The sequence below is a fragment of the Callithrix jacchus genome, chromosome 7 (genome assembly GCF_049354715.1).
Source record: "Callithrix jacchus isolate 240 chromosome 7, calJac240_pri, whole genome shotgun sequence".
NCBI classification, from domain to species: domain Eukaryota; kingdom Metazoa; phylum Chordata; class Mammalia; order Primates; family Cebidae; genus Callithrix; species Callithrix jacchus.
In genome coordinates this window covers 31,857,016-31,871,234 of record NC_133508.1, presented here as the reverse complement: position 1 = coordinate 31,871,234, position 14,219 = coordinate 31,857,016, and the positions used below count along the sequence as shown (strand labels likewise).

The 14,219-nt window shown below is 46.0% G+C and overlaps 1 non-coding gene across 1 annotated transcript; it reads right to left on the bottom strand.

Annotated features, from left to right (window-relative positions):
• Positions 1–547: 547 nt before the first annotated feature.
• LOC118143441 (U7 small nuclear RNA) lies at positions 548–608 on the bottom strand. Its single transcript, XR_004727657.1, has one exon. It is a non-coding gene; the product is annotated as a U7 small nuclear RNA (small nuclear RNA).
• Between the last annotated feature and the right edge of the window lie 13,611 nt (positions 609–14,219).

Below are 14,219 nucleotides of genomic sequence, written 5' to 3'. Positions count from 1 at the left end.
TGCTTTTTGGCCATTCCTATATCTTCTCTGGAGAAATGTCTATTCAAGTCCTTTGCCTATTTTTTAACTAAGTTATTATTATTATTATTTTTTTTTTGAGATGGAGTCTTGCTCTGTCACCCAGGCTGGGGTGCAGTGACTCGATCGATCTCAACTCACTGCAACCTCTGCCTCCGAGTTCAAGTAATTCTCCTGCCTCAGCCTTCTGAGTAGCTGGGACTACAGGTGCCCACCATGTCTAGCTAATTTTTGTATTTTTAGTAGAGATGGGGTTTCACCATGTTGGCCAGGCTAGTCTCGAACTCCTGGCCCCAGGTGATCTACTGGTCTCAGCCTCCCAAAGTCCCGGGATTACAGGAGTGAGCCATTGTGCCTGGCCCTGAATTATCTTTTTGTTGTTGAGTTGTAAGAGTTCTTTATATAATCTGAATATTAAATCCTTATCAGATATATGATTTCTTAATATTTTCTCCCGTTCTATAGGTTGTCTTTTCACATTCTTGATAATGTCCTTTGATGCAAAATATTTATACTTATTTATTTATTTGGGGGATTTCCAGCAAAACCTGAAAGCCTGCTACACAAATTCTAAAAAAGCTATAACACTTGAAGTTTTTTTTTTTTAAGAAAAAGAAAGGGAAGAGAAACTGTATCTTACTTTTGTTGCTTTCTATAGTTCTATCTATATGTATATATGTATGAGTATATATTTATATATAAAATATATGTATGTATAATATAAAAAATGTATGTATAAAGATTTATAGATAAATATTATTTATATATAAATATATCTGTATGTATATATATAAATATATGTATGTGTATATATATGTATGTAAATATATTTATATACATGTATTTATTTATATATTTTTGAGACGTAGTTTTACTCTTGTTGCCCAGGTTGGAGTGCAATGGCGTGATCTCAGCTCACTGCAACCTCCACCTCCCAGATTCAAGCAATTCTCCTGTCTCAGCCTCCCCAGTAGCTGGCATCACAGTCATGCACAGGCTAATTTTGTATTTTTAGTAGAGATGAGTTTCTCCATGTTGGTCGGGCTGGTCTTGAACTCCCGACCTCAGGTGATCTGTCCACCTCCACCTCCCAAAGTGCTGGGATTACAGGCATGAGCCACCATGTTTGGCCAATATTTATATATATAAATATATAAGTATGTTTTGTGTGTGTGTGTGTGTGTATTTAAAACCAAGGCTGGGCACAGTGGCTCATACTTGTAATTCAGTGCTTTGGGAGGCCGAGGTGGGAAGGTACCTTGAGGCCAGAAGTTCAAGACCAGACTGGCCAACGTAGTGAGACCCCCAAATCCATAAAACCTTTTAAGAATAGCCAGGCATGGTGGCTGCATGTCTGTAGTTCTAGCTGCTTGAAAGGCTGAGGGAAGATCACTTGAACCCAGGAATTTTGTAGCCCAGCTGCAGCGAGCTATGATTGCACCACTGTTCCAGCCTGGGTGACAGTGTGAGACCCTGCCTATAAAACAGAAGATGAAATTAAAAAAAAAAAATTAAGAAACTCAAGACATTTCTGTGGAACAAAATGCCCATTTGCTCTTGATACCTCAAGTTCTGTTCTAATAAGGGTAACAAACAAAACGGACCTAAAACCGCTTGTCAACGGGACTGTTTCTTGTGTTCTCTTTTCCATTTCTTCTCTGCTAGATCTGAAGCTTCTAATACCATGTGGGTGTCGAGGTTCCCTATTCCTGCCTGGCTCTTGTTCTTTTCAGATTGTCAGTTAGCAGTTGTGTTGTTAAGTACAAATCACTTTCACCTTATTAGTCCTGGACCCCAGAGAGGTGGCCTTTCCCCTGAGGTGGGATGTGTGGCTAGGCAACTGTTCAGTGTGTTTACATCATAGGAGAGGCCCTGGGGCTTAGGACTGTGCTGAGGTTCCAGATGGGGCCTCTAAGGAGAAGCCGCCCTTGACTCTGTGTTTGCCTAAAGCTTTCTCTCTGTTTCCTGGACACTCACCAGTCACAGTGACTCCTGAATACACTCCTGCTTAGACAAGTGGGCTTCTGTCTGCTGCATGGCTTGGACTATCTCTAACCTGCAAAGGAATCCCTGTCTTCTCTCTGCATCCATTTCACTGACAATAAAAACTTTCAGTTTTCTTTTCTTTTTTTTTTTTTTTGACAGGGTCTTTCTACATAGTGAGACGAGATCTCACTACGTTGCATAGACTGGTCTTGAACTCCTGACCTCAAGTGATCCTCCTGCCTCAGTCTCCCAAAGTGTTGAAATTACAGCTAAGAGCCACCATGCCAGCCCATGTAATGTTAAAAAGTGGGGAGGCAGAGGTTGCCGGCAAAGTCATCAATATATGGAGACTGTGCATTGGTTTGACCTAAAAAGGCAGTATATCTTGAAGCAGGGGTTTACAGACCACAAGCAGATTCAAAGATTTTCCAATGTGCTGTTGGATAAGGAAGGGAAGCTTTGTCTAAAGTCTTGGGATCAGCATAAAAAAATGTTATCTCTGACCTGTGGGCATGACTTCCTCCAGGACCCTCAGGAAGAAATTTAGAACAAAGAACAGTGGACGGAGTTCAGCCCTCCGTTTCCCCTCATCTGAAGTCTGTGTGGTGGCGGATTCAGCTGGTGGAGGACTGGGATTCTTAAAAACAACTCAGGGCCATATGTTAAGGTGTTATCTTTAGTTTATAGGGAACCAAACATCCTATGAGTCTAACTTCCTTGCCTATTGTTTTAAGCTACTATTACCTTCTTGCTTATCAAGTTGCTCACTTACTTCCGAGGGCTAGCTAGTGCCTGGAACTTCCCTTGAAGAAACCCAAGATGTTCCCTTATTTCCCTGTTGTAGGGGGTTGGGCACAGCAGGTCAGAGTGGTCCCTGCTCCATGTCAGGCGAAGCCCTGCCTTCCTTTCCTTCACATCCTTTGCGGGGGAAAAAAAATTTTTTTTTTCAGATGGAGTCTCGCTATGTCGCCCAACCTGGAGTGCAGTGGTGCAATCTCCGCTCACAGCAACCTCCACCTCCTAGGTTCAAGCTATTCTTCTGCCTCCGCCTCCTGAGTAGCTGGGACTACAGGGGCACACCACCACGCCCGGCTAATTTTTGTTTTTTACTAGAGACGGGGTTTCACCATATTGACCAGGCTGATCTCAAACTCTTGACCTCGTGATCCATCCGCCTTGGCCTCCCAAAGTGCTGGGATTACAGGCGTGAACCACCACACCCAGCCCACGAAGTTGTTCTAGAACTCCAGTTTCTGCCCTGGGAAGTGGCTTCCAGACATCACTTCTACTCTCACCTGGAAAGGAAGAGCAAACACTTCCCAGGCCCCCAGTTATCAAGGGAAGAGGCTCTCCTCCCCACACCACTCCAGCCCCAAGAAACACACAGAAAAGAGACGAGGACACACACATCTGTCAGTTTCATCAACAGTGGGGACCCAGCCACGTCCTTATCACCATGAACTCACATGCTGCAAACACCCCAGACACAGGCTGTGGAGCAATTTCTATGCTGGCTTTGCTGATGGGACTCTCCGAGGACTTCGGCTTCTTTCAGCCCTCTATGCATCTGAAGTTATTAGTTTTTCTAGAAACAGTAGTTTAGAGTTTGGGCTCCAGCATCCTAGGTCTAGGGTTTTGTTTTGGGTTTTTTTGAGACAACAAGATCTTGCTGTGTATCCCAGGCTAGAGTGCAGTGGCACAATCATGGCTCACTGTAGCCTCAACCTCCTGGGCTCAAGTGATTCTTCTGACTCAGACTCCTGAGTAGCCTGGACTGCAGGTGTGCACCACCATGCCCAGCTAATTTTTTGTATTTTTAGTAGAGACAGAGTCTCATGTTGCCCAGGCTGGTCTTGAACTCCTGGCCTCAAGATATCCTACTGCCTCAGCTTCCCACAGTGCTGGGATTAGAGGTGAGAGCCACCCCACCCGGCCAGTCTGAGTCTCTGATTCCTCCACTTACTGTCTCTGTGCCTTGGGCAAGTGACTTACTCAGTTTCCTCCTCCACTAAAGGAATAATAATACATACGTCACTCGTTTGTTGAGAGGATTTATTAAATCATTTCTTTAAAGTGCTTGGCACAGTTCCTGGCACACAGCAAACACACAAAATTTCTCAGTAATTATATTATTTAATTAAGTAGGTTGACCCACATTTTTCTTACCTTTCATGAGGCCAAATTCATTTTACCATCCCTCCACCCACCCAAGCCCCTTGGCCCAACTGCACCAACTCAGCTCAGGTATTGCTTTTGAGTTCAGTTGAGGTCCCTTGACCTCCTCCTATGTCACGGAAGTATAATGTGGGACTGTTTTGAAGTTTTGTTCCAGTTTCTGCCTTTTTTTGTGGTCTCTGTCTGCATAGGCACCCTCAAATTCCGCCCTAACAAGCTCAGGGTCAAGTGGTTATGGGTTTAGGTTCTCAGGGTGGGGAGGGAGTGGGCTGATGCCCCCTGAAGGAAGCTGCTTTTTCCCAGGAAGTTCCCTCAGAGCAGATCCAGCTCTGCAGGAGGATGGGCAGGTCTAAGAAGACACATTTTTGAGATCATCCGTGTCGCAGCCTACCTAAACCAATTTGGTCATTCACATTTATTAGTCCCTTTGAAGAATTAATGGAGGCTGGGCACAGTGGTTCACATCTGTAATCCTAACACTTTGGGAGGCTGAAGCAGGAGGATCACCTGAGGTCAGGAGTTCGAGACCAGCCTGGTTAACATGGTGAAACCCCATTTTTACTAAAAGAATATGAAAATTAGCCAGGGGTGGTGGTGCGTGCCTGTAGTCCCAGATACTCGGGAGGCTGAGGCAAGAGAATTACTTGAACCCAGGAGGCAGAGGCTGCAGTGAGCTGAGGTCACACCACTGCACTCCAGCCTGGGCAACAGAGCAAGTCTCTGTCTCAAAAAAAAAAAAAAAAAAAAAAATTAATTGAAATGGCTCACCACAAAAAGTCAGAAGTAGGTGCTTGCGATTTGCAGTTTGTTACAATGAAACTGAAGTCTCAGAGACTAGAGCTCTGTCCCACCTACAAATATTTACCAGCAGGCTGGCAAGCAACAGCTGCAGAGCCTGTTCTGTAAGTTCTATTGAATGGCAGCTCTCTGTTGTTTCAGGACCTTGCCAAAACGTACTTACCTAAGGCCGATTCAACAATATCCCAGCAGCTGGACCACACAGACTGGCTCAGTACTAGGTAGGGGAAGCCTGTGAAAGCCGAGGACACGGGGCTGTGCCTGAAAACCTTGGGCATCACGCAAAGTATAAGGGCTACTAGGCTTGCAGTGGCAGGGGGATCACCGGATAACAATGTCTGAAGCCAGTCCACGGAGCTTAACCCCAGCCATCCCACCAGTATAGTCACTTATAAATCCACCGCGCAATTAACAAAGGGCTTAGGGTTTCTTCTCTGAATAGGGGCTCCTGATTAACCTTTCAGATGCTAACTAAGCATCCCCAAATTGTGTGTTTCCAATTGAGAACTGTGAAGATCAAACCTAAAACACACACACGTGCACATGCACGCACACGCACACACATACCACAACCTTTGCTCAAGTACAGTATTTAAAAGTAAATCAGACAATATAAAAGCTTACAGCTCTTCAAATTCCTTTTTGTGCTAAGTCAGAAAAAAATGGCACAACTTATACCTAACCACGAATTTTGCAAACAAGCCACAAGTTCACATCTGGGCTCTGTCCTCTGTCTTGTACCCCCATCTGTTAGTTGGCTTCCCTGACACCCTGCCTCCAGGTTTATCCTCTGATTGGGGACCCAGGGCATATAGGAGTCCCTAGAAGGATGTCCCATGAAGATGCAGGTAACTAGAAGACCCTTGAAAATTAGCGCTTTGGCCGGGTGTGGTGGCTCACACCTGTAAACCCAGCACTTTGGGAGGCCGAGGCAGGAGAATCACCTGAGGTCCGGAGTTTGAGACCATCATGGCCAAAATGGAGAAACCATGTCTCTACTAGAAATACAAAATTAGCCAGGCGTGGTGACACATGCCTGTAATCCCAGTTACTCAAGAGGCTGAGGCAGGAGAATCGATTGAACCCGGGAGGCTGAGGTTGCGGTGAGCCGAGATTGCGCCATTGTACTCCAGCCTAGGCAACAAGAGCGAAACTCCATCTGAAAGAAAGAAAGGAAAGGAAAAGAAAGGTCCCTGAAGGTGGCCCTGGGAGAGGAGCCCAGGCAGAGACGGTACCAGATCATGCGGGAGCCAGGAGTGAAAAGAGGAGGCATGGACGCCTGGATGTGGGAGGAAGCAGAGGAAACCGGAAGTCAGGAAGGAGCCGTGCACAATTCTGTTGAGCTCACAAGACCTTGAACATGCTTACAGATTAAATGTCCGTCAGCTGCTTTAGCTGTTCACAGCTTTTCAGATTAGCTGCGTCGAGTGTGGGCAGCTTTTCAGTAAGCACTGCTGATTAATCATCCTGGAGAAGCTCTGGCAGTGCCTCTCCTACTTTCAGTGCCAGTTAGAATTGCCCCACGTGCTGATTTGTTTGCAGACTCCAGGTCCCCATGCCCAGAGGTTCTCATTCAGGACACCTGGGGTGGGACACAAGAATTCGGGTTTTTAAAAAGAACCACAGGTGATTCTATTGTACTTTGACCCCTATGTAGCACCCCTCTAAGTGTGGAGCACTTTTTTTTCCAACAGGAATATAGCTTTATTAATTAGTAAATTTATTAAATACTATATTCTCAATGTAACATTTGAACAATTCTTGATTTTTGTTTGTTTGTTTGTTTTGAGACAAAGTTTCACTCTTGTTGCCCAGGCTGGAGTGCAATGGCACAGTCTCGGCTCACCACAACCTTTGCCTCCTGGGTTCAAGAGTTTCTCCTACCTCAGCCTCCCAAGTAGCTGGGATTACAGGCATGTGCCATCATGCCCGACTAATTTTGTATTTTTAATAGAGATGGGGTTTTTTCATGTTGGTCAGGTTGGTCTCGAACTCCTGACCTCAAGTGATCCGCCTGCCTCGGTCTACAATGTTTAAAAGTGTAAAGAAAACAGGGAACAGTGGCTCACATGTGTAGCCCTCTCTACTCAGGAGGCTGAGGCAGGAGGATCACTTGAGCCCAGGCTTTTGAGGCTGCAGGGAGCTAAGATCATACCAGTACACTCTAGTCTGGGTGACAGAGCAAGAATCTGTCAAAAAAAGAAAAAAAATAAGAGTAAAATACGAGTCACTGAAATCCTATCACCTGAGATGTTACACAGTTTAGATACTGTAATTTCAGGAAATGTTTGGGCATTGTTGAAAAAACTCGTGCTTTGAATGAAGAGACCGTCCAAACAGGCTTTGTGTGAGCAACATGGCTGTTTATCCACCTGGGTGCAGGTGGGCTAAGGCTGAAAAGGGCATTAGCAAAGGGCAATGTGGGATAGGAGTTGGTTTTATAGGTTTGGGTAGTTTTTTGGGGGGTGGGAGTGTTGCAGAGTAAGTTCAGTTATAGTGGTGGGATTAGGGGCAAGGAGTATACATGACCATAAGTTCAGTTACAATGGCAGGGTTGGGTGAGAGGTATTTACATTATCATAAGAACAGTTAAGATGGCAGGGTTGGGTGAGGGGCTTGTCCAGGGAAGCTCCGCTGGGGCTGGGTGATCAGAGACAATGGCGATCGCAGGCAAGGGGTGGGAGACTTCAGCGAGGCGAGCAGGACTTCAGACTCTCAGGCTCCAGGCTTGCATATGGAGACCTGACAGACGTGAATACATTTGAATGTGTTTGCATAAGCAGGACCGTACATTTCACGGGATTTTGTTTGTTTTGGACAACAGGGTTGTCCGGGCTGGTCTTGAGCTCCTGCTTCTGCCTCCCAAAGTGCTGCCTACCAAAGAGGATACTCAAACGCCATCTCTTCTTTCTTTGGCTCCCCAACCCTTGCTTTTATCCTCCCCCCACTCCTACCAGCATCTCCACCACTCTCTGGTGTGTCTTCTTCCATATTTTTCTCCTAGCTTGCATCAGCAAACATATCTGTATTGGACTCTGTCACTATTTGACAACAAAACAGTGCTACAAGACATGCCTGGCTGACAAGGAGTTTATAATATTTCAGGCTAACCTGTGGTGTTGGATCTGTTAGCTCTGGCTATATAATAAACCACACCAAAACTTAGTGGCTTAAACCAATAATCATTTGACTTAGCTGAGGGTCAGCTGGGTGGTGTCATTAAGGTCTGGGCCAGTTCTGCTGATCTTGGCTGGGTGCCCATGTGTGTTTCTGGTCAGCTGGCAGTTGGCCAAAATGTGGGTTGGCAAGCTGGGTGGCCTGGGGGCAGGAGGGTCTCAGCTGGGGTGTCTTGTCTCTGCTCCACAGGGGCTCTCATCCTCCAGTAGGCTGACCCCAGCCTTTCACATGGTGCTCCCAAGATTCCAAAGAACAGCAAGAGAGGCAAGCCCAGGTGTGCATCTCTGCTTATGGCATGGTTGTTTTTGTCCCACTGACCAAGACAAGCCATGTGGCCATACCTGGAGTTAGTATGAGAGATAGTGACTAGTCAAAAACATGGGGCCAGTGAGGTGGCTGACACCTGTAATCTCAGCACTTTGGGAGGCCAAGGCAGGAGAATCACTTAAGGCCAGGAGTTTGAGACCAGCCTGGGCATCATGGCAAGATCTTATATCATTTAAAAAAAAAAAAAGAATATAAGTACGGGCGGAGAGGAATTATGTTGGCCATTCTTCTTTTCTTCTTCTTTTTTTGAGATGGCTCTCACTCTGTCACCCAAGCTGGAATGCAATGGCACCATCTCTACTCACTTCAACTTCTGCCTCCAGGGTTCCAGCAATTCTCCTGTCTCAGCCTCCCGAGTAGCTGGGATTACAGGCACATGCCACCATGCCTGGCTAATTTTTGTATTTTTCTTAGAGACAGGGTTTCACCATGTTGGCCAGGCTGGTCTCGAACTCCTGACCTCAGATGATCCTCCTGCTCGGCCTCCCAAAGTGCTATGATTACAGGTGTGAGCCATCCCACCTGGCCGTGTTGACCATCCTTGTACACAATATACCCTATCTGCTAAGGGGCTCTAAATGTTTAATAGGAAATGAAAATCTCAGGAAATTTGTGAATCAGAGGACAGGAGCTTGTCTTTTCCTGCCCAAAGATTGGTTCCAGTGATGTGAAAATGTTAGTGTATTTCTAATGATCCAAGTGTTGCAGGATTTACTCTGGGACTCCCGGGACACGGGCTCTGGAAGAACTGACACCATCTGGACTGTCTTCCCTCCTTCCACAAAAGCTCCCAGCGGAGACCTCTCCCAGCAGCTGCTCTTCGCACCTGCTCCTGTGAGGCCTCAGGAAATTTCCTCTTTCCCTGGCTCTCATATATCCAGGAGTTATATATATATATATATATATATATATATATATACAAACATACCGCCTGTTGGCCAGGCGTGGTGGCTGACGCCTATAATCCCAGCACTTTGGGAGGCCAAGTGGTTCAGATCATTTGAGGCCAAGAGTTCACAACCAGTCCGGCCAACATGGTGAAACATCGTCTCTACTAAAAATACAAAAATTAGCTGGGTATGGTGGCATGCACCTGTAATTCGAGCTACTTGGGAGGCTGAGGCAGGAGAATAGCTTGAACCTGGGAGGTGGAGGCTGCAGTGAGCTGAGATCGCACCACTGCACTCCAGCCTGGGTGAGACAGAAAGAGACTATCTCAGGAGAGAAAAACAAACAAACAAACAAACGTAGCGCCTATGGAATAGCCTGGTTAAAGAAATCGCTCCTCGTAGAACCCCAGCCTCCTGCAAGTATTCCTTTCTGACTCTTCACTGCTGCCTCTAAGGGTCATCTCGGTCTCCAGCTTGTGACATCACTGTAGGCCATGCCAAAAGCATTAGACTTGGAGGACTTGGGTTCTGGTCCTGCGTATTCTCAGGCCAGTTGCTTTTTTTATTTTGAAAGCAGATTTAAAATCATGCGTAATGCAAACATCCAAAAGGCAACACAGTTCCAATATTGGTCAGTTCCATCTCTGGATTTCCCTTTTTAAATCTGTTAAGTAAAGGAATTGATGAGGATGATGCTTCTCAAAGTTTAATGTACATGTGAATCACCCAGAGATCATGTTAGATGTGCAAAATTTCAGATCCCACCTGAGAGAACTGACTCAGCATCTGCGTATTAACAAACATTCCTGTTCTGCCAGGCACGGTGGCTCACACCTATAATCCCAGCACTTTGGGAAGCCGGGGTGAGTGGAACACCTGAGGTCGGGAGTTCGAGACCAGGCTGACCTACATGGAGAAACCCCATCTTTACTAAAAATACAAAATTAGCCAAAGTGGTGGCACATGCCTGTAATCCCAGCTACTCCGGAGGCTGAGGCAGAGAATTGCTTGAACTCGGGAGGCGGAGATTGCAGTGAACTGAGACTATGCCATTGGACTCCCGCCTGAGCAATAAGAGTGAAACTCCATCTAAAAAAAAAAACCACAACAACAAGAAACAAAACAAAACAAAAACAAAAGCTCTTGTTCTAGAGCTGTTTATTTCAACCTAGACTGCTCAGTAGAATCTCCTGGGGAGGCTTTAAAGTATGAGTGCTGGGTGTCCCTGCCTAGAGGTTCTGATTCACTTGGTCTTGAGTGTACCTTGGGCATTGGGCACCACTAGGCTTGAAGGGCTGGGGAAATGGAGGGCTAGAGGAGCCTGGAGGGAGTGGCATAGAAGAGGGCTTGGCCACTGCTAACCTGCAGCCTGACAGGGTAATGGCAAGGGGGAATTAATATCCCAACCTCCCTCTCCTCCTATTCTCTCATTTACTGCCAGAGTGTCCCATGCACTAGACCCAGCTGGATTCCAGAGCACAGGGAAACACGGTTGAAGCAATCCATAAATGTCATCTCCTGGAGCACAAGATGGAATAAAGAAGGATGGAGAATGGGTCTGAAAAGGCAAATGGAAATGATCCAGCTGGGCGCAGTGACTCACGCCTGTAATCCCAGCACTTTGGGAGGTCGAGGTGGGCAGATCACCTGAGGTCAGAAGTTTGAGACCAGCCTGGTCAACATGGCGAAAACACCATCTCTACTAAAAATACAAAAATTAGCCAGGAGTGGTAGCACACACCTGTAATCTGAGCTACTTTGGGAGACTGAGACATGCTTGAACTCAGGAGGTGGAGGTTGCAGTGAGCCAAAATCACGCTGATGCACTCCATCGGGCAACAGAGTGAGACTCTGTCTCAAAAAAAAAAAAAAAAGCGATCAGACAAACAAGAAAAAGACAAAATTCTCCAGCAGAGGATGCTTGTTTTAAAATGCAGATTTAAGGGGGCTGGGCATGGTGGTTCACACCTATAATCCCAGCATTTTAGGAGGCTGAAGTGGGTGGATCACCTGTGGTCAGGCGTTCAAGACCAGCCTGGCCAACACGAGGAAACCCCATCTCTACTAAAAATACAAAAATTAGCTGGGCATGGTGGCGCATGCCTATAATCCCAGCTACTTGGGAGGCTGAGGTGGAAGAATCACTTGAACCCGGGAGGTAGAGGTTGCAGTGAGCCATGACTGTGCCACCGCACTCCAGCCTGGGTGACAGAGTGAGAACCTGTCTCAAAAAAAAAAAAAAATGCAGATTTAAATCATGCATAATTCAAACATCCAAAAAGCAGTACAGTTTCAACGTTGGTCAATTTTTCTCTGCCATTTTCTGTATTCATGATGACTGGTTTGTGAGTGTTTGTGATCACACTGTATTTAAAATTGCATATTGTAATTTAACATTAAAACATGACAATTCTCCATGCCTTAATTCAGTCTCTGTAAGCCTTACTTTAAATGGCTGTGTAAATTGCATTAAGCAAGTTATTTATTTAAAGGCAATAGATTGTTTTGTTCTTTTAAATAAAATTACACTGAACTCTTTGTGCATTAAAAAAAATCAGATGCAGATTTCTGGATCCTGTAACTTTTCTATTTGTTTTAACACATCATATGAAGAATGTTGTTTAGGCTGGGCATGGTGCCTGTTATCCCAGCACTTAGGGAGGCCAAGGCGGATGCATCACCTGAGGTAAGGACTTCGAGACCAACATGGCCAACATATGGTGGCACGTGCCTGTAGTCCCAGCCACTCCGGAGGCTGATGTGGGAGAATCGCTTGAACCTGGGAGGCGGAGATTGCAGTGAGAGCCACTGCACTCCAGCCTGGACAACAGTGAGACTCTGTCTCAAAAAAAAAAAAAAATGGTGTTTAACACCAGTTGTGGTGGCTCCCACCTGTAATCCCAGCACTCTGAAGGCCGAGGTAGGCAGATCACTTGAAGCCAGGAGTTCAAGACCAGCCTGGCCAACATAGCAAAACCCTGTCTTTACTAAAAATACAAAGAATTAGCCAGGCATGATGGCACATACCTGTAATCCCAGCTACTTGTGATTATATCTTAATCAGAACTTAGTTGCAAGTGGCAGAAACTCGAATTCAACCAGTTCAACCACAAATTTATTAACACACATAACTTCATCACTTAGTTTTGTTTCTGTCTGTGGACCGTTTCTTTTCTTTTCTTTCTTTCTTTCTTTCTTTTTTTTTTTTTTTTTTTTTTTTTGAGACAGAGTCTAGCTCTGTCACCCAGGCTGGAGTGCAGTGGCGCGATCTCGGTTCACTACAACGGCCACCTCCTGGGTTCAAGGGGTTCTCCTGCCCCAGCCTCCCAAGTAGCTGGGATTACAGAGGCCTGCCATCACACCCAGCTAATTTTTGTATTTTTAGTAGAGACAAGGTTTCACTGTGTTGGCCAAGCTCGTCTCACACTTCTGACCTCGTGATGACCTGCCTCGGACTTTCAAAGTGCTGGGATTACAAGCATGAGCCACTCGCTGGACCAGGACTGGTTTCATTTTATCCCGTAGCAGTCAAGCCTCCTCCGAGGAACATGGCTAAGGATTAGCAATCTTAGAGCTTAAGATCCAAGAACAAGCGACTCTCTTCTCTATCTCTCCCAGCATCCAAATGTAACATTGGAGACAGCCAAATGTCTCCACAAACTGGAGAACGCTCCATTTGCCTGGCTTGGTCATAGGCCTATCCCTGGGCCAATCACGATGGCCTGGAGGTGGAGTATTGTTGTGAGTGACAGCCCTTCCCCTTGCCCCAGTCACCAAGTGGAATTGGGAAGAAAATGCTGTAATAGAAAAAGGAAGGGGCCGGGCGCGGTGGCTCAAGCCTGTAATCCCAGCACTTTGGGAGGCCGAGGCGGGTGGATCACAAGGTCGAGAGATCGAGACCAACCTGGTCAACATGGTGAAACCCCGTCTCTACTAAAATACAAAAAAAAATTAGCTGGGCATGGTGGCGCGTGCCTGTAATCCCAGCTACTCAGGAGGCTGAGGCAGGAGAATTGCCTGAACCCAGGAGGCGGAGGTTGCGGTGAGCCGAGATCGCGCCATTGCACTCCAGCCTGGGTAACAAGAGCGAAACTCCGTCTCAAAAAAAAAAAAAAAAAATAGAAAAAGGAAGGGATGTTGGCTAGCAAATTCACTAGGAGTCCACTCCAGAGCATCTGGTGTCCTGCAGGGATTACAGAAGTGAGAGAATGGTGAGAGTTTCTCATACACGTGGAATCATACAGCATTTGTTTATCTGTGACTGGCTTATTTCACTTAACATAGTGTCCTCCAACTTCATTCATGTAGTAGCATGTGACAGCATTTTCTTCCTTTTCAAGGCTGAATGATATTTTGTTGTGTGGATATATCACATTTTGCTTAGCCATTCATCCATGGATGAACACTTGGGTTGCTTCCACATTTTATCTATGTGAATAATGCTGCTATGAACATGGTTGTACAAAAATGTTAGGATTTTAAAAGGAGAGAAAGACCACAAGAGAACATAAAACATCACATAAGGCTATGAGCAGCAGATCACACCTGTACCTTCCCAGCACTTTGGGAGGCTAAGGCAGAAGGACTGCTTGAGGCCAGGAGTTTGATACCAGCATGGCCAACATGGTGAAACCCCTTCTCTACAAGAAATAGAAAAATTAGCCTGGCATGGTGGCACATGCCTAGTCCCAGCTACTTGCAGGGTTGAGACAAAAGGATCTCTTGAGCCCGGGAGATCGAGGCTGCAGTGAAACTGCCCTGCACCACAGCACTCCAGCCTGGGTGACAAAGTGAGACCCTGCCTCAAAAAAAAGAGAGAGAGAATGAGAGATAGGAGGGTAAATAAGA